Source organism: Petromyzon marinus, unplaced genomic scaffold (assembly GCF_048934315.1).
Source record: "Petromyzon marinus isolate PM22_M1 ecotype Great Lakes invasive population unplaced genomic scaffold, UKy_Petmar_22M1.pri1.0 PM_G_Scaffold_58, whole genome shotgun sequence".
In the NCBI taxonomy this organism is placed as follows: Eukaryota; Metazoa; Chordata; class Hyperoartia; order Petromyzontiformes; family Petromyzontidae; genus Petromyzon; species Petromyzon marinus.
In genome coordinates, this window is record NW_027423011.1 from 163001 (window position 1) to 183699 (window position 20699).

General features: G+C 44.7%; 2 long non-coding RNA genes across 2 annotated transcripts; both read left to right on the forward strand.

Moving 5' to 3' along the window:
- On the forward strand, positions 1–4207 carry LOC142918213 (uncharacterized). The gene is made up of 5 exons (XR_012937439.1): positions 1–70; positions 249–301; positions 2416–2520; positions 2713–2816; positions 4096–4207. It is a non-coding gene; the product is annotated as an uncharacterized LOC142918213 (long non-coding RNA).
- Positions 4208–4308: 101 nt separating this feature from the next.
- Positions 4309–16918, forward strand: LOC142918214 (uncharacterized). Its single transcript, XR_012937440.1, has 7 exons — positions 4309–4380; positions 5881–5953; positions 8958–9020; positions 10850–10969; positions 13585–13692; positions 15038–15130; positions 16606–16918. It is a non-coding gene; the product is annotated as an uncharacterized LOC142918214 (long non-coding RNA).
- Positions 16919–20699: the final 3781 nt, after the last annotated feature.

Genomic DNA, 20699 nt, shown 5'->3' on the forward strand with positions numbered 1-20699 from the left:
AGGTGCAGCGAAGAAGCTGAGATTCGTAGCAGGCTTGAAAGAAATATTCGTGAAAAAAATACAGAAATAGGTAGGCAACGTTTTGAGAGTGTCAGTGACCATTGCGAGTGTTAATTATTTATCGCACGTGCGACATTTGACCTCTATCAGGAGTGTACATTGTTAACGTCTGTTTAATATATTTTCATCGTTGTCCAACGTTTATTGGTAATCCTTAATTAATATTATCACTCGATTATTATTTTTAGATAATTTGAAGATTGCAAGCGACAATAACGACGTGAAACATCGCGAAACGCTGGTGAGCACATTTCAATGTCGTCTATCGCAATATCAGCCAGAAGAGCGGACGACGTTCAACGTCGCGATTGTAGTTCACAAGTTCATTAGCCAAGTAAAGCCCAATGAGCCAAAAAAGCTCCTTTGTCAATGGTGGCTCAGCAAATCATTCTATTTGAACAATTACACAGGTTTACATTTTTAAAATAAATCAATTAGATTGTACTATTTACATTCACATTTGAAACTTTTGTGATCTTAACAGTCGGTTTAGGTGAGGACAGAGATGACAGAGTGAAGGTGCTAAGAGACGATGCTAGATGGTTCCAAAGCTTTGTAGCAGCTACATTAAATGATTTAGATTTATCTTCCCACCCGCCCCACTTCTCTGAAATGGTTCAATTGCGTTGGGATTGTTTTCCGCCAGCGAAGTCACCTGCTTGAGCAAGCTATGCAGCGTTGCCGTATTGGGGCTCGCACTTTGTTACCCAAAAAAAAAACACAATCGCTTTTCGATTTATAATAATAATAGGGTTTTTCCCCTTTTTTCTGGCAATAAAACTGAAACCTTTTTACGAGGATTCACGTCACTGCATTAACCACAACACCTGCAGTCAAAATGCAAACAAAAAACCTACTATGATAATATATATGTGGCATTGTCCTTGAAACTGATTGGTCCACACCAAGGGACGGCTTTCTTTTGAGCCTCGACCCAATTGGTGCTCGACAAGATGACGCCAAAAGGCGTACATTGTTTTTGAGCTGTGTGACGCCTTTTGGCGTGGACCAATCAGTTTCAAGGACAATGCCACATATATTATCATAGTAGGTTTTTTGTTTGAATTTTGACTGCAGGTATATTGTGGTCAATGCAGCGACGTGACTCCTCGTAAAAAAAGGTTTCAGTTTTGTTGCCAGAAAAAAGGGGGAAAACCCCTATATTATTATATTTTGGCACTGGCAAAGGAGGTCCAATGATGTAGATGCTCACCCCGAGCCCTCATTACCTTGATAGTGCATTGTCTTTGAGCTGTGTGACGCCTTTTGGTGTCATGTGGTCTAGCACCAATTGGGTCGAGGCTCAAAAGAAAGCCATCCCTAGGTGTGGACCAATCAGTTTCAAGGACAATGCCACATATATTATCATAGTAGGTTTTTTTGTTTGCGTTTTGACTGCAGGTATTGTGGTCGATGCAGCGACATGAATCCTTGTAAAAAAAGGTTTCAGTTTCGTTGCCAGAAAAAAGGGGGAAAACCCCTATTATATTATTATATTTTGCCACTGGCAAAGGAGGTCTAACGATGCTTTTCGATTTTATCAAACACGGAACGCCGGCCACTGCGTCGGTCTCCGTCGCTGTGCTCACAACGGCCTTTGGGTCGCGTCCCAATATTTTTTGTTTTGCTTGGCAAGGCGTTTCACGTTGGGCTCCCGAGAGGCTCGGGGAGCACGTGGGGGGGGGGGAGGGGGGAGAGAAAGGGAACGTTCAGACGGCATCCGAGAGCATTTGCATTATGAGACCTCCTTTGCCAGTAACAAGATATAGTAATAGGTTCTACCCTTTCAAACTGGCACGAAAAACTGACACCTTTATTAAAGGCATCATGTCTGCAATAACCACAACACAAGCAGTCAAAATGCAAACAAAAGAGACAACTCTGATAATAATATTGGCACTGTCCTTGAATTTGAGTTTTTTGTGCCAGTTAAAAGGGTAAAAACCTATTACTATATCTTGTTACTGGCAAAGGAGGTCTCATAATGTAAATGCTCACCCCGAGCCCTCAATACTCTGATAGTGCGTTGTTTTTGAGTTGTACGCCTTTTGGCGTCTTCTGGTCCAACACCAGTGGAGACTAGGCTCTAAGAAAAGCCGTCTCGGGTGTGGACCAATCAAATTCAAGGACAGTGCCAATATCATTATCAGAGTTGTCTTTTTGTTTGCATTTTGACTGCTTGTGTTGCGGTTATTGCAGACATGATGCCTTGAATAAAGGTGTCAGTTTTTGGTGCCAGTTAAAAGGGTAAAACCTATTGCTACGGCATCCGAGAGCTTACGCCCACCATGGTGCAATAAACACATCTTGGGGTATCGTAGGAGGTGTTGGTCTCGTGTCGTGTCTTGCGTGAAGGAATCCTTAGACGCGTTCAAACGAGAGAGAGCTTCACTCCAAGAAGCCGTCTGTCAAATGGAACAGCGGATAGCCGCCATGGAAACGCTGAAAAACGAAAGCAAGGTATTTCGAACGTTTCTTAAATCTACGGGTAAAATAATAACCCGCGCAACACTTCCCTGTGAGCGTTATCGTTTGCAAACGCGTGTTAGAATTGCGTCAATTGTCGTCGCTGCGGATGCTCTTTTTTGCGCGCACAAATGTGGCAATTCGCGTCGCCCGGCGCCGCATCTTGGGGCGTCGTTTAACTTCCAGAGCGAACTCAACGGAGCGAAAGCAAAAGAGCGCGTCTTGGAGAATGACCTCAGAGACGCCTTGAACGCGGCGAACGTCCTGGAATCAGAGCTGTCTCAGGAGAGGTAAATGTTGGAGCGTTATTTTTCAGCTCGCTCATTCGGGCGCATTTAGGCGTTCCCCTCCTCCTCCCCCTTCGCCCTCTCTCCCTTTTATCGTTTCGACCCCCGGCCGTTCTTCCCCCGAGAGCGGTGTCTCTTCACCTTGACCGCAGCCTGCCACCCCCTGTGGCTCTCAGCCGTTAACAACGTCGTACGACGTCGATACGGTAGAAACCGTGGGATCGCGAGCACGATTCGTTCCGGAAACGTGTTTTGTAATCCAAAGCACTCGCGTATAATCAGAGCACTCGGTACATCAGTTGTGATCACGTGACGCCCGGCAGTACAAAGCGTGTCTACACGTGCGCTGCGCGTATTGCGAGAACCTCGCTCGTTTATCAAGTTAATATTTATTTACAAATGTAGCCCGTCTCGCCAAACACTCGCAGGCCAAGTTACTCGCAATCCAAGGTTTTACTGTACACAGCAACTCCTCTGCACCCGCTTTGTACTGCCGGGCGTCACGTGATCACAACTGATGTACCGAGTGCTCTGATTATACGGGTAAGGCCACAATAAATACACAGGGGTTGATGAAACAAAGTAGTTGCACTAACGTATCCGCGCTAAATTTGCGTTTTGTTTTTTCACCTTCTAAAGAAAACAAATCTGGCCATGTCTCGCACCCCCCCAGAAAGGGAATCTCGCACCCTCAGGTTGTGAAGAGCCACTGCCCTACAGGGTTATCCGAGTTCAGGAAGTAGACACCAGGGAAGTAGAGTTTATTGAAACGCATGGCATCGACGGGTTAAAGATATAAAACGCCGGTGAATAATCGGCGTGCTTGACAGGTGTCAAGTCCCAGGCAATGTCGTCTGTCTGTGTGTGTGTGTGTAGCTTAAGCGTTGGTTCCATAAATAGCTTTCGGACAAAAAATCGTGAAGCTTTGAGACAGTTTGGCAGTGTGTTTAAAAATCATGGTTTTATTTTTTCTCGGATGAATGCTTGTCAATGGACTCAAACGATAGATAAAATAAAACCTGAAAATAGTATATATCGCAAACAAGTTCTTACTGATTATAGTATAATGTTACCCAATATCGATGTGTGTGTTTGTTAGCTTTATTGACACTGGGCCAAGGTTTATGGTGCATCAAACATTCCACAGCATCGTACAATCCAGAGAATAAATTGCTCCTCTCTTGGATTTACACAACTGTTGCTTATGGTTTTTTTTTATATCCTGGAGCTAAGTAACCGCGTGTGAAATAAAAGTACCCGAACGATCTTGAATTTTTAACAGAATATGCAGCCTTGACATCAGAAACAGGTTGGGGCTGGTTATTTTGGAAAACGAGGAACTGACCGAGCTGTTCTCTCGCGTGGCGAAACAAAACGAGGAACTTACCGACATCATTGAGGTATTCTGGCTCGGACGTACGCACGATGCACATCTTTGTGGGACATTGCAGACCGCAAAACTGTTTTTACAAAATGATCCACGCTCTCGTTTTCAGATGACAAAGCGCAACGAAGCTGCGTTACAGGTCAAAGTTCAAAAGTTGGAATCGATTAATAAAAACCTAACGTAAGTTCTGATTCATAAACTTTATTGAAAATTTCCAGCTGTGGTTTTCACACCTGACGACGATTGCTTCTTGCGTTGCAGTCGAAACGTCGTGAGAATTATATTGTTTTATATTTTTATTATTTTATTGTTTCCCTTCTACGTGGTGACTTTACCGCAAAGAACCATGCCCATACATGTGTCTCTCTCTCTGTCTCTGTGTTAACTCTTTCCGCTTATGCGTCTGTATATGTATGTGTCTCCGGTTCTGTGTCTTATCTCTCTCTTAAACGTAATCAACCAGGTAGGGTGTTGACTGTTATGTCAGCCGACATTCTGCGCTGTATTGCATTATATTTCTAAGTTTACTAGGAATTGTTTCTCTTTCATTTGTACCTGATGATGATTGCTTGCTTTGCAATCGAAACGTCGTATGATATTATGTAATTTATTATTTTCTATTTCTACGTGGTGACTTTACCGAAAGAACCAAATAATAATACTAAAGTAAGTTGTTCCTGCCTATTTTTTTGGGGGGGCTTTTCAATTCACAATATTTTCCTTTTTGTGGATGACATACTTTTGTTACAAACACAACTCCCATCTCTGTGAAAGAAGACTCTGGCCCTTTATCCGCATGGTAAGGTCTTTATTTCACGGCATGGGTCCACACCTTCATCCCCGCTCTCTCTCTCCCGCAACGACCCCAACTCCGCCCCCTCTTTTAACCTCTTCCTGGCTCCGCCCCTCATTGCACTCCACCAATCGTCACCTCTCTCTCACCCTCACCTGCAACTTCCATCACTACCTATGAGATCTTCACTCAAAACTGCTCTGGAGGAGTTGTACACCTCTAGCTGCCACTGCTATTCAGTGGCCTAAAATATGGCTCTAGGGTTTGGTGTTGCATGTTATTTATGTAGTTTATTGTAAACAATTCGGTCACAGTCCCTATGATCACTGTTACATTGCATTTATGGCTTTTATTTTGGTGATTTTGAAAAGTTTATTTGGTTTGGCCATGTTTTTGTTTATTGTAGTACAGAGTTAGACTGATGGCCTTAATCTAAGTTGTATTGTGGTTGTTGTTGTTTGACTTGCATCCCACTGGGATTTTTGCACACAGAGTTGGTGTACGGTGCTATTTCAGGAATATTTTGATGTTTTTTTTCCTGGATTTTCTGTTTGCACAGTCACATAATCACTTTAAGATGTTTTCTTGTTCATGTTTTTTGTTTGTTGTGGTTGCACCTGATTCAAGAGCCGAATGGCTCACAGGGCTATACCAAATAAATGCAAATGGAACTATGGAACCTGGCCTAACCGTCCCACCTGACGCCCACCCAACCCTCTCGCTCTTTTACCTTTTGAATGTTCCGGGCCAATCCTCTTGGCTCCCCGTTCCCTAACCAATCGTCGCGTGGATGTGTTTGCTCCCGCCTTCTTGATTACTCTGTCCCGGGGAATCGTGTGGGACGATCACTACGCCTGCAATGATGTTTTTTTTTTCTTTTAATCCAGGGAAGAGTTGGAATCTGCCAAAACGCAACATCATGCACAGCTTGAAGCCCACGTACAGAAATATACAAACTTGGTAAATACGAAACATAAAACAGTACTCTACGAAGTGCTTTAAATCATTGATTATCATAATGTATTGGTTAGCACACTAGGTTTCCAATCCAGAAGTAGACGGATCAATCCTCTGGTGTGACAGTTGAAACAATGAGGACTATTCTGAAATTCGTCTTAAAAGTGTACCCAAGTTTTGCGTCTCAGTAAACTTGAGTATAGTTTTAAGATACGCACCCTGTATATTTTTGTTACGCAGACTGCCACGTAGTCTATTCTGATCAATTTATGATTCCTCTAGTTCTTTAATGGGGGGCATTACCTCGTTCTCAGTGAGTCGAGGATTTGTAGTGTATAGTGTCGTGTATAGTGTGTAGTGTAGTGTATAGGATGAACATTGAGATTTATAAAGGCACGGGGTGACCCATAAGGTCTGAATTGGTCTGTGATAAGGTAGACACTGATAAGGGCTTGACTGGTGTGTAGTGTATAGTGTTGTGTATAGTGTGTAGTGTAGTGTATAGGATGAACATTGAGATTTATAAAGGCACGGGGTGACCGATAAGGTCTGAATTGGTCTGTGATAAGGTAGACACTGATAAGGGGTTGACTGCTATGTAGTGTATAGTGTCGTGTATAGTGTGTAGTGTAGTGTATAGTGTTGTGTATAGTGTGTAGTGTAGTGTATAGGATGAACATTGAGATTTATAAAGGCACGGGGTGACCGTCAAGGTCTGAATTGGTCTGTGATAAGGTAGACACTGATAAGGGCTTGACTGGTATGTAGTGTATAGTGTCGTGTATAGTGTGTAGTGTAGTGTATAGGATGAACATTGAGATTTATAAAGACACGGGGTGACCGATAAGGTCTGAATTGGTCTGTGATAAGGTAGACACTGATAAGGGGTTGACTGGTATGTAGTGTATAGTGTCGTGTATAGTGTGTAGTGTATGGGATGAACATTGAGATTTATAAAGGCACGGGGTGACCGATAAGGTCTGAATTGGTCTGTGATAAGGTAGACACTGATAAGGGGTTGACTGGTGTGTAGTGTATAGTGTGTAGTGTTGTGTATAGTGTGTAGTGTAGTGTACAGGATGAACATTGAGATTTATAAAGGCACGGGGTGACCGACAAGGTCTGAATTGGTGTGTGATAAGGTAGACACTGATAAGGGCTTGACTGGTATGTAGTGTATAGTGTGTAGTGTAGTGTATAGGATAAACATTGAGATTTATAAAGGCACGTGGTGACCAATAAGGTCTGAATTGGTCCGTGATAAGGTAGACACTGATAAGGGGTTGACTGGTGTGTAGTGTATAGTGTGTAGTGCTGTGTATAGAATGAACATTGAGATTTATAAAGGCACGGGGTGACCGATAAGGTCTGAATTGGTCTGTGATAAGGTAGACACTGATAAGGGCTTGACTGGTGTGTAGTGTATAGTGTTGTGTATAGTGTGTAGTGTAGTGTATAGGATGAACATTGAGATTTATAAAGGCACGTGGTGACCAATAAGGTCTGAATTGGTCTGTGATAAGGTAGACACTGATAAGGGGTTGACTGGTATGTAGTGTATAGTGTCGTGTATAGTGTGTAGTGTATGGGATGAACATTGAGATTTATAAAGGCACGGGGTGACCGATAAGGTCTGAATTGGTCCGTGATAAGGTAGACACTGATAAGGGGTTGACTGGTGTGTAGTGTAAGGTGTCGTGTATAGTCTGTAGTGCATAGGATGAACATTGAGATTTATAAAGACACGGGGTGACCGATAAGGTCTGAATTGGTCTGTGATAAGGTAGACACTGATAAGGGGTTGACTGGTGTGTAGTGTATAGTGTGTAGTGTAGTGTATAGTGTGTAGTGTAGTGTATAGTGTTGTGTATAGTGTGTAGTGTAGTGTACAGGATGAACATTGAGATTTATAAAGGCACGGGGTGACCGACAAGGTCTGAATTGGTGTGTGATAAGGTAGACACTGATAAGGGCTTGACTGGTATGTAGTGTATAGTGTGGTGTATAGGACAAACATTGAGATTTATAAAGGCACGTGGTGACCAATAAGGTCTGAATTGGTCTGTGATAAGGTAGACACTGATAAGGGGTTGACTGGTATGTAGTGTATAGTGTTGTGTATAGTGTGTAGTGTAGTGTATAGGATGAACATTGAGATTTATAAAGGCACGGGGTGACCGATAAGGTCTGAATTGGTCTGTGATAAGGTAGACACTGATAAGGGGTTGACTGGTGTGTAGTGTAAGGTGTTGTGTATAGTGTGTAGTGTAGTGTATAGGATGAACATTGAGATTTATAAAGGCACGGGGTGACCGATAAGGTCTGAATTGGTCCGTGATAAGGTAGACACTATATTCTTAGTTTTTTCGGTAAATTCACGTTGAAGAGAAACAACAAAATAACAAAATATATATAAAACAATAAAAAATGCAAACCGACACACCTGATGATGACCGTTTGAGTTATGGTCGAAACGTCGTGAGAATTTTTTATTGTTTTATATATATTGTTATTTTGTTGTTTCTCTTCAACGTGACTTTACCGAAAAAACTAAGAATATGAATTACTGCAGTCACGAAAGCTTTAAATCAAAATTTAAGGTAGACACTGATAAGGGCTTGACTGGTGTGTAGTGTATTGTGTCGTGTGTAGTGTATAGGATGAACATTGAGATGTATAAAGGCACGGGGTGACCGATAAGGTCTGAATTGGTCTGTGATAAGGTATACACTGATAAGGGCTTGACCGGTGCACATTTCCAGCACTAATTGTGTTACCTGACACATTCAACGTTTAAAGACGCCGCGCTTGAATAGTACCGGTCGGTCACCTCGGACAGTTACGCTCGTTGGTCGGTGGAAAAGCGGCCGCACGGTGGCGATGAACGCAGTCCGTGGGAGTGTTTTGCCGCGCGGTCTGTTTTAAGAAGAAGTTTGCGAGCCTCGTTTCAATCAGGAGGTGAGGGTCATCAACCCCCAACACGTCCGTTGCACGCGAACCGCAACAGGTTCACGAGCTGGACGAGCAGCGGGAGGCGCACCGCCGGAAGGACAGCCGCAATGAAAACAAGGTGAGCGCCAAAACGTTTCCGTGGCAACGCATGTATCATTACCGGAGCGTGTTTGCGTTCGATGTGTTCGCCGCAGGTACATGGTGGTTAATGCGGTGCTTGAGACCTTGCAGAAGGTGTCTACTTGGAGTTGGAACATCTTAAACACCTGCTGCTGTAATAATAATAGGGGTTTTTCCTCTTTTTTCTGGCAACAAAACTGAAACCTTTTTACGAGGATTCATGTCGCTGCATTAACCACAATACCTGCAGTCAAAATGCAAACACTATGATAATATGATGCATTGTCCTTGAAACTGATTGGTCCACACCAAGGGACGGCTTTCTTTTGAGCCTCGACCCATTTGGTGCTCGACCAGATGACGCCAAAAGGCGTCACACAGCTCAAAGACAATGCCACTATCAAAGTAAGGAGGGCTCGGGGTGAGCATCTACATCATCATTAGACCTCCTTTGCCAGTACCAAAATATAATAAGAGGGATTTTCCCCCTTTTTTCTGGCAACAAAACTGAAACCTTTTTACGAGCTTTCATGTCGCTGCATTAACCACAATACCTGCAGTAAAAATGCAAACAATAAAAAACACCTCCTGTTGTATATACCCAGAAAAGGTAAAACCTATTCTTGTTATTTTTCATACCAAAAAAAGACACCGACTTTCTTATTTCACTAACACCGGCTGATAAAAAAAATTGTATATCGTATTTCCCGGATTATAACATGGACTCCTCCACCCGTATATTGAACTTCTTTCCCACCGCACATAGCCAACCGTTCTTAATCGGAGGTGCGGGGGAGGCTAAGGACAACCGTGGATAAAGCTTACTGTATTTCATTTAACAGTAAGTTCATATTCTTAGCTCTTTCGGTTAAAGTCACGTTAAAGCGAAACAATAAAATAATAAAATATATATAAAACAATACAAAAATTATCACGACGTTTCGACCATAACACAAACGGTCGTCATCAGGTGTGAAAAGCAACGGCAAGAAACATTTGAAGGAAGTGGTGGTCCGCATTTATTTATTTATCTCCGGACGGTGTTTTTATTTATTTAAGCCATCTGGCTACCATGAGAGATTCGTTCATGAGGCTATCCACATATACAAGCACAGAGACAAGTTCAACCGAGAAGATGGATTCTGGCTTAGCAATCATTGGAAGGATTTGATAAACCATTTCAGGTCTTAATTGATTGTTCACGCTTATGGTGGCTTTCAGACAGCATTCATTAATTTTTCGTCTCCCCCCTCCTCTTTGCAGAACATAGATGGACTAGTCCTTCTAAATAAATTGTCAAATCGCTGCGCGTGGCGCTGACGTTTTTTTATAAATAAATACACCGTTTAAAAATAAATACATTTATGCAAACCGACACACCTGGTGACGACCGTTTGTGTCATGGTCGAAACGTCGTGAGAATTTTTTATTGTTTTATATATATTTTATTATTTTATTGTTTCCCTTCAACGTGACTTTAACCGAAAGAGCTAAGAATATGAATCACTGCAGTCACGAAAGCTTTAAATCAAAATTTAACAGTAAGTTGTTAGTGGTTCATGCCGAAGGTGGCAGGGGTTTTTGTGTGACGTGTGCCGTTGTGAGTCAATGTCTGAAGCCGGTTTACGTGCGATACTGTAGGCGCAGAATGTGTAAGTCCGGCGTTGTTGTTGTTGTTGTTGACTTTATAAAGAGCAGACAGGGCGTGGTGACCTATTAACGTTGACAGCACTTCTAAAACAACCCCCTTTTTAACATCTAAAAACCTAAGCAGTCGTTACCGTGACTGCAAATGTTCGCCCTGACCGAGTTCACTTCACTTTGCAGATCAAGGATTTGGAGTCTGAGATCGACTCGCTTGAGCGGCAGCGGCAGGACGACCGAGCACGCGACAACGCGATCGCGGAGTTAGCGGACTACATGGAGCAGATAAGACACTTGGAGGAGGTTTGTGAAATGAACTTGACAAATGTTGTTGTGATAATTGTTTTTTTACCCTTTTATCTGGCAACAAAACTGACACCTTTTTTTTTACAAGGAGTCATGTTTACATTGACCACAATACCTGCGGTCGGAATGCAAACACCAAACAACAATTCTGATAATGTATGTGGCACTGTCCTTGAAATTGATTGGTCCACACTCGAGACAGCTTTCTTTAGAGCCTCGTCTCACATTGGTGTTGGACCAGAAGACGCGTTCCGACCGCAGGTATTGTGGTCAATGTGAACATGACTCCTTGTAAAAAAGGTGTCAGTTTTGTTGCCAGATAAAAGGGTAAAAAAACAATTATCATATTTTGTTACTGGCAAATGAGGTTTCCAATAATGTATATTGACAAATGTTGTTTACCTCCAGTTTTAGTCTTGGTAAAAAAAATTGCATCGAGTATAATGTATAGTACGTTGGACTTCTTCCGTGCCGTACGTAGCCAACCGTGCTGATCGGAGGTGCGGGGGAAAGACAGCAAATGATGCGTTTCTGTGAGTCTGGATTTCTGTGTGAGTCTGTGGGTTTATGTGTGAGTCTGTGGGTTTATGTGTGAGTCTATGGGTTTATGTGTGAGTCTGTGGGTTTATGTGTGAGTCTGTGGGTTTATGTGTGAGTCTATGGGTTTATGTGTGAGTCTATGGGTTTCTGTGTGAGTCTATGGGTTTATGTGTGAGTCTGTGGGTTTATGTGTGAGTCTATGGGTTTCTGTGTGAGTCTGTGGGTTTATGTGTGAGTCTATGGGTTTGTGTGAGTCTATGGGTTTCTGTGAGTCTGTGGATTTCTGTGTGAGTCTGTTGGTTTCTGTGTGAGTCTATGGGTTTATGTGAGTCTGTGGGTTTATGTGTGAGTCTATAGGTTTATGTGTGAGTCTGTGGGTTTATGTGTGAGTCTATGGGTTTATGTGTGAGTCTGTGGGTTTATGTGAGTCTGTGGGTTTATGTGTGAGTCTGTGGGTTTATGTGTGAGTCTATGGGTAGTTGTGCAAGTCTGTGGATTTCTGTGTGAGTCTGTGGATTTCTGTGTGAGTCTGTGGATTTCTGTGTGAGTCTGTGGATTTCTGTGTGAGTCTGTGTGTTTATGTGAGTCTGTGGATTTCTGTGTGAGTCTATGGGTTTATGTGTGAGTCTGAGGATTTCTGTGTGAGTCTATGGGTTTCTGTGTGAGTCTGTGGATTTCTGTGTGAGTCTATGGGTTTCTGTGAGTCTGTGGATTTCTGTGTGAGTCTGTTGGTTTCTGTGTGAGTCTATGGGTTTCTGTGTGAGTCTGTGGATTTCTGTGTGAGTCTATAGGTTTATGTGTGAGTCTGTGGGTTTATGTGTGAGTCTATGGGTTTATGTGTGAGTCTGTGGGTTTATGTGAGTCTGTGGGTTTATGTGTGAGTCTGTGGGTTTATGTGTGAGTCTATGGGTAGTTGTGCAAGTCTGTGGATTTCTGTGTGAGTCTGTGGATTTCTGTGTGAGTCTGTGGATTTCTGTGTGAGTCTGTGGATTTCTGTGTGAGTCTGTGTGTTTATGTGAGTCTGTGGATTTCTGTGTGAGTCTATGGGTTTATGTGTGAGTCTGAGGATTTCTGTGTGAGTCTATGGGTTTCTGTGTGAGTCTGTGGATTTCTGTGTGAGTCTGTGGATTTCTGTGTGAGTCTATGGGTTTATGTGTGAGTCTGTGGATTTCTGTGTGAGTCTATGGGTTTCTGTGTGAGTCTGTGGATTTCTGTGTGAGTCTATGGGTTTATGTGTGAGTCTGTGGATTTCTGTGTGAGTCTATGGGTTTATGTGTGAGTCTATGAGTTTATGTGTGAGTCTGTGGATTTCTGTGTGAGCCTATGGGTTTATGTGTGAGTCTGTGGATTTCTGTGTGAGTCTATGGGATTACGTGCGAGTCTTCGTATGTACGTTGAACTTCTTCCGCGCCGTACGTAGCCAACCGTGCTGATCGGAGGTGCGGGGGGGGGGGACAGGACAACAACCCTAAACACAACAAAAAGCAGTTAATGCTAAAACTAATAAGAGTGCCATTTATTAAGTAAAAACCTCACCAAGTCTCGAGCTCTTTTCACCGATCACGTAAGAGTTCTGCTTGGAGATCGTTGGCCACGTCCCCATCATCCGTGAGCGTTTTGCGTCCGGTATATCAAAACCGGAGCGTCCGGCCAAAGATTCGGCGCTCACATGAGGGCAATTCATTCGCAGGTTTGCGCAACCTGATTTCCGTGTATTTTCTTGACCCCTCCTTATCAACAGAAGTTGGGTTCGGGGGGTTTCTGCAAACGATCAACGACCTTGGCCTTGCTTCGAAGGGTGCCGGATTCGCAGACAGCCAAACCCACCGCTCATGACGAAGAGGATGCTGCGTGTTGTCGCGTGCGAGCTGTGATTTACACAAGTGCGGTGGAGCCTAATGGTGCCGTGGCAGATGTTACGTTTCTACACGCGGAGCGTCAACTTGCGTCGATGTTATATATATAAAAAAGCGGCAAAGATTTTGCCTTCACGGCATTTCGTAATGAATTTCTTAACCGAGTCAAAATCCGAGGCGCATAGCGTGACCGTTGTTGAAATCTCCCTCTTCCAGATAAGATCCCGGAACATTTCAGCTGAGATTGAGGAGGCGAAAATCAGAGCGGAAGAAACCGCACAGTTCAAAATCACAGAAATGACTGCGGTGGTGGAAGAGTGGAAGGTAACGTGCGGAAGTTGGCACTTCGTCCTGGATACGCCCTCACGTGTTTTTTTAAGCTGCTTCAAAATAACTGCAAAGTTTGTAAAAGGAAAATAAGGAAATGCCTTTTTGTCTTCTGATAGTTCATCGGCAGTGGTGGATTGTAAAATAACTTTGCACGCTCTGCAATGGCCCTCTTCTTAACAGCAACAGGAACATAATCTTGGTTCTTTCAGTAAAGTCACCACCACGTAGAAGGGAAACAATAAAATAATAAAAATATAAAACGATAAAATATATCACGACGTTTCGAATGCAACACAAGAAGCAATCATCATCAGGTGTGAAAACCACAGCAAGAACATTTGAAAACCACAGCAAGAAAATTTCAAATTGTTCTTGCTGTGGTTTTCACACCTGATGATGATTGCGTCTTGTGTTGCAGTCGAAACGTCGTGAGAATTTTATTGTTTTATATTTTTTATTATTTTATTGTTTCCCTTCTACGTGGTGGTGACTTTACCGAAAGAACCAAGAATATGAATCCCTGCAGTCACGAAAGCTTTAAATCGATATTTATATATTATATGCCGGTGTTACCATCCGATTAATGCTGAACATCTTTTGCACCGTACGTAGCCAACCCGTGTTTACCGCAGGCGTAGGTGGGAGGACAACAGACTAAGCAGCAACAATTTGAATATTTCTTTATACTCCAGGAGGAATCAGATGAGCCGTAAAGCTCTTTTTCACAGATGTCCGGTAGAAATTAGTTTTTCCTCGAATCTAGATTTCAAAGTGAGTCGCTCCGGTAGCTTCCTAATATCAAAAGGGAGAGCGTTCTAGACGGCCCCTTCGTGTCTTATCTTGTTCCTCTTTGGGGCGGTTTTATTGACAGATGCGTTGGAGCTCTGTGAACGTACATTCGCCGGCGTTTATGTTTCAACTTACTTATCTTGCAGGTTTATTTATTTATTTTCAGCGGCGAGTCCGTCTTAGAATTTTCGAAGCGCCGTCTTCCGCCCCTACAGTGTTCGCGACATGTTCGCAAGATAACATCGAGACGCAATTTTAACCGTAGCCCAAGCACACACACACATCTACAAGTGTTACATCTACAAGTGTTACATCTACAAGTGTTACACACACATCTACAAGTGTTACATCTACAAGTGTTACATCTACAAGTGTTACATCTACAAGTGTTACATCTACAAGTGTTACATCTACAAGTGTTACACACACATCTACAAGTGTTACACACACATCTACAAGCATTTCCTGAGTGTTTTGTGCAGTTGGTAAATGCCGTTAAAATGTTTCGCGATTATTTTTTTTGTTTTTCGCGGCGATCCCTGACGTAAAGCGCGAGTGTGACCGGAAGCTGGAAGCTAAAGACAAAGACTATTCTTCTCTCGACCACAAATATCAGGAAGCACTTGAACGTGCGCGAACGTCGGTAAGTTTCCCGTTTGTTGCACCATTTGCTTGGATCTTCCCCATTCGGTGAATCGTCGTTGGGAGTCGCCGCGCTCACGTTCACCCCAGCCTCACGATCCCCGGTGACGCTGTGGCAGGCGAGCCACGTTGCCAAGTCACGCAGCAGATTAAAGACTCATCGTAGAAACACAACGGTGACATATTCTTGGTTCTTTCGGTAAAGTCACGTTGAAGGGAAACAATAAAATAATAATTTTGTTTTTTACATATTTTTTATTGTTTCCCTTCTACGTGGTGACTTTTCCGAAAGAACCAAGAATGTGAATCACTGCAGTCACGAAAGCTTTAAATCAGAACGGTGACAATTTGATGAAGGCAGAGCGAGCGCTCCGTTTTGCACGGTCGCACACCGCGTACAAATCTAACCGAGAGACAGTCCGCTCATTTGCGTTACCCGTGAAACACTCCACGGATCTGCAGTTCAATTATCGTGAAAGTAGTCGACACTGAGATGCACGCAGAGACACAGAGACAGAGATTCCCCACCGTGTAGCCTTAACAGACTGCAGGGGCAAGTGCTGTTAGCGAGTAGCAGCACCTATGAAGGCCGGAACGGCACACGAGGGGGTGGGTGACCGGCGCCACGCCCGACCGCCTTTGTCTCCCCAGTGCTCGCGATGTTTACTACACACCGCTACACCAGGTACTCATTTGAGCTTGAGTCGACCTAGGGGAGACCCAGGACCGGTTCAGATAATCGTCACTGACGGTGTTGGCCGCGGGGTTCGTAGCGCGACGCACTAACCGCTACGCTACCGCTCCCCACTCTTCTGAGATACTGAGCCACGTGACAGACACACAGATAGGGAGGCACAGAAACACGTACAGAGATGCATGTGAAGTTTCCTTGAGTAGCTTATAATGTAATAGATTTTTACCCTTTTGTCTGGCACCAAAACTGACACCTTTATACAAGGGATCATGTTTGCAATAACCACAACACAAGCAGTCAAAATGCAAACAAAAGAGACAACTCTGATAATAATATGCACTGTCCTTGAATTTGATTGGTCCACACCCGAAACGGCTTTTCGTGGAGACTAAGGGCCAAAAGGCGTCATCTGGTCCAACACCAGTGGAGACTAGGCTCTATGAAAAGCCGTTTCGGGTGTGGACCAATCAATTTCAAGGACAGTGCCAATATCATTATCAGAGTTGTCTCTTTTTGTTTGCATTTTGACTGATTGTGTTGTGGTTATTGCAAACATGATGCCTTGTATAAAGGTGTCAGTTTTTTGTGCCAGATAAAAGGGTAAAAACCTATTACTATATCTTGCTACTGGCAAAGGAGGTCTCATAGTGTAGCTTATAATGCGTGTGTCGTTCATATCCCCAGTGGCGCCTGCGTTACAGACGAGGCTCTTGGCGTGTGTACAAAACTCAAGCGTGCGATGTCAATCACCGTGACGTTTTTTGTTTGTGTACGAAAAACAGAACAAGGCTCAGTCTGATGAAATGAGAGCAGAGATAGCGAAGTTAAAGGAAGAGTTGAAGCGGAAGGTAACTTGTAACCGCAGTTGGGGAGACACTCACACAGGGAGACACAGAGAGACACGGAGACACACAGGGAGACACAGAGACAGAGACACGGAGACACAGGGAGACAGAGAGACACGGAGACACTCACATGGAGACACACAGGGAGACACAGAGAGACATGGAGACACACAGGGAGACACAGACACGGAGACACTCACAGGGAGACACACAGAGAGACACGGAGACACACAGAGACACGGAGACACAGAGAGACAACCACAGAGACACGGAGACAGAGAGACAGACAGAGACACTGAGACAGAGACAGAGACAATCACAGAGAAAACCACAGAGACACGGAGACAGAGACAGCCACAGAGAGAGACAACCACAGAGACACTTAGACAGAGAGACAACCACAGAGACAGAGAGACAGCCACAGAGACAAAGACGGAGACAGAGAGACAGCCACAGAGACACTGATACACTCACAGAGAGACAACCACAGAGACACGGAGACACTCACAGAGAGACAACCACAGAGACAGAGACACGGAGACAGAGAGACAACCACAGAGACACGGAGACACTCACAGAGAGATAACCACAGAGACACAGAGACAGACAACCACAGAGACACTGAGACACTCACAGAGAGACAACCACAGAGACACTGAGACAGAGAGACAACCACACACAGAGACAGAGACACGGACACTCACAGAGAGACAGCCACAGAGACACTGAGACAGAGACACTGAGACACTCAGAGAGACAACCACAGAGACACTGAGACACTCACAGAGAGACAACCACAGAGACAGAGACAGAGAGACAGCCACAGAGACACGGAGACACTCACAGAGAGACAACCACAGAGACAGAGACACGGAGATAGAGAAGACAGCCACAGAGACACGGAGACAGAGACACGGAGACACAGAGAGACAACCACAGAGACAGAGAGACAGCCACAGAGACACGGAGACAGAGAGACAGCCACAGAGACACGGAGACAGAGACACAGATACAGAGAGACAGAGTGACCAGGGTTCGGGCAGTTAACTAACCCCTGGTCTCTCTCCCACTTGAGTAAACAATGTCCTTGCTGTGGTTTTCACACCTGATGATGATTGCTTGTGTTGCAATCGAAACGTCGTGATTTATTTCAATGTTTTTATTTCATATTTTTATCACCCACCACGTGACTTTACCGAAAGTCACAAAGAGTCTGGCTCCCTTCTAGATTTGAATCTTTCGTGACTGCAAGGATCCATACTCTTTGGTTCTATTCGGTAAAGTCACATAGGTAAAAAAATAAAACATCAAAAATCATGACGTTTCGGCCACAACACAAGCGGCCTTCATCAGGTGAAGGGTCCAGACTGTCTCGAGGACAGCGCTGGAGTGAAACACAGCCACGCTCAGACCGCGGACCTTTAAGCTGTGTGAGAGTAATTAAGGTGCCTTGACAAAGGAATTAGCGTAAAAATTAGCATTTAATAGGCGGACTTAGCATGATGAAAGGTGGGCAGAGGGTCAACCTGTGCAGGCTGGCGAGGGGGCAAGGTGGAGTCCACATGCTGGTGGTGGTGTGAAAAGGGATTTTTTTAAGAAGCCGCAAAAGTTTGGGGTACCACTACTTGAAAAAATATACTGGCTCCCGCTTGCCGATGGAACTCGCCCCTCAAATGAGCCCGCAGCTTCGCCGTGGCGATTTGATTTCTCGCGTTCATCCCCGTGGGGAAGCCAACATTGACGTGTCGCAGCCGACCCGAAGTCGCCGGCGTCGCGCGCCCGAAACGTCGTGATTTAATTTATTTTGTTTTCTGCCTACCGCGTGACTTTTACCCAAAGAACCAAAGAGCGTGGGTCCCTGCGGTCGCGACAACTTCAAGTCCAGATTTTTCTGGGTCTCTACTCGATGAGTCGGGCTCGTTAAATAAATCCCGCTGCGTTAGGCGCCGATGTTCGACGTTTGCGATCGGCACAGCACCCCTGTAGCCTGCGAGACCTAAATGTGGGATCTTTGTCTGTGTGTCGTGTGATCTGCAAGACTCCACTCCTACAGCCTGCGAGACCTAAATGTGGGATCTTTGTCTGTGTGTCCGTGTGACCTACAATCACTCCTGTAGCCTGCGAGACCTAAATGTGGGATCTTTGTCTGTGTGTCGTGTGACCTTCAAGACTTCACTCCTACAGCCTGCGAGACCTAAATGTGGGATCTTTGTCTGTGTGACCTACAAGACTTCACTCCTACAGCCTGCGAGACCTAAATGTGGGATCTTTGTCTGTGTGTCGTGTGATCTACAAGACTTCACCCCTACAGCCTGCGAGACCTAAATGTGGGATCTTTGTCTGTGTCGTGTGATCTTCAAGACTTCACCCCTGTAGCCTGGGAGACCTAAATGTGGGATCTTTGTCCGTGTGTCGTGTGACCTTCAAGACTTCACTCCTACAGCCTGCGAGACCTAAATGTGGGATCTTTGTCCGTGTGTCGTGTGATCTACAAGACTTCACTCCTACAGCCTGCGAGACCTAAATGTGGGATCTTTGTGTGTCGTGTGACCTTCAAGACTTCACTCCTACAGCCTGCGAGACCTAAATGTGGGATCTTTGTCTGTGTGTCGTGTGATCTTCAAGACTTCACCCCTGTAGCCTGGGAGACCTAAATGTGGGATCTTTGTCTGTGTGTCCGTGTGACCTACAAGACTTCACTCCTACAGCCTGCGAGACTTAAATGTGGGATCTTTGTCTGTGTGTCCGTGTGATCTTCAAGACTTCACCCCTGCTGCCTGCGAGACCTAAATGTGGGATCTTTGTCTGTGTGTCCGTGTGACCTACAATCACTCCTGTAGCCTGCGAGACCTAAATGTGGGATCTTTGTCTGTGTGTCGTGTGATCTACAAGACTTCACCCCTACAGCCTGCGAGACCTAAATGTGGGATCTTTGTCTGTGTCGTGTGATCTTCAAGACTTCACCCCTGTAGCCTGGGAGACCTAAATGTGGGATCTTTGTCCGTGTGTCATGTGACCTTCAAGACTTCACTCCTACAGCCTGCGAGACCTAAATGTGGGATCTTTGTCTGTGTGTCGTGTGATCTACAAGACTTCACTCCTACAGCCTGCGAGACCTAAATGTGGGATCTTTGTGTGTCGTGTGACCTTCAAGACTTCACTCCTACAGCCTGCGAGACCTAAATGTGGGATCTTTGTCTGTGTGTCGTGTGATCTACAAGACTTCACCCCTACAGCCTGCGAGACCTAAATGTGGGATCTTTGTCTGTGTGTCGTGTGATCTTCAAGACTTCACCCCTGTAGCCTGGGAGACCTAAATGTGGGATCTTTGTCTGTGTGTCCGTGTGACCTACAAGACTTCACTCCTACGGCCTGCGAGACTTAAATGTGGGATCTTTGTCTGTGTGTCGTGTGATCTGCAAGACTTCACTCCTACAGCCTGCGAGACCTAAATGTGGGATCTTTGTGTGTCGTGTGACCTGCAAGACTTCACTCCTGTAGCCTGCGAGACCTAAATGTGGGATCTTTGTCTGTGTGTCGTGTGATCTACAAGACTTCACCCCTGTAGCCTGCGAGACCTAAATGTGGGATCTCTGTCTGTGTGTCGTGTGATCTACAAGACTTCACTCCTACAGTCTGCGAGACCTAAATGTGGGATCTTTGTGTGTTGTGTGATCTACAAGACTTCACCCCTGTAGCCTGCGAGACCTAAATGTGGGATCTTTGTCTGTGTGCCCGTGTGATCTGCAAGACTTCACTCCTACAGCCTGCGAGACCTAAATGTGGGATCTCTGTGTGTCGTGTGACCTTCAAGACTTCACTCCTACAGCCTGCGAGACCTAAATGTGGGATCTTTGTCTGTGTGTCCTGTGATCTGCAAGACTTCACTCCTACAGCCTGCGATACCTAAATGTGGGATCATTGTCTGTGTGTCGTGTGACCTTCAAGACTTCACTCCTGTAGCCTGCGAGACCTAAATGTGGGATCTTTATGTGTCGTGTGATCTACAAGACTTCACTCCTACAGCCTGC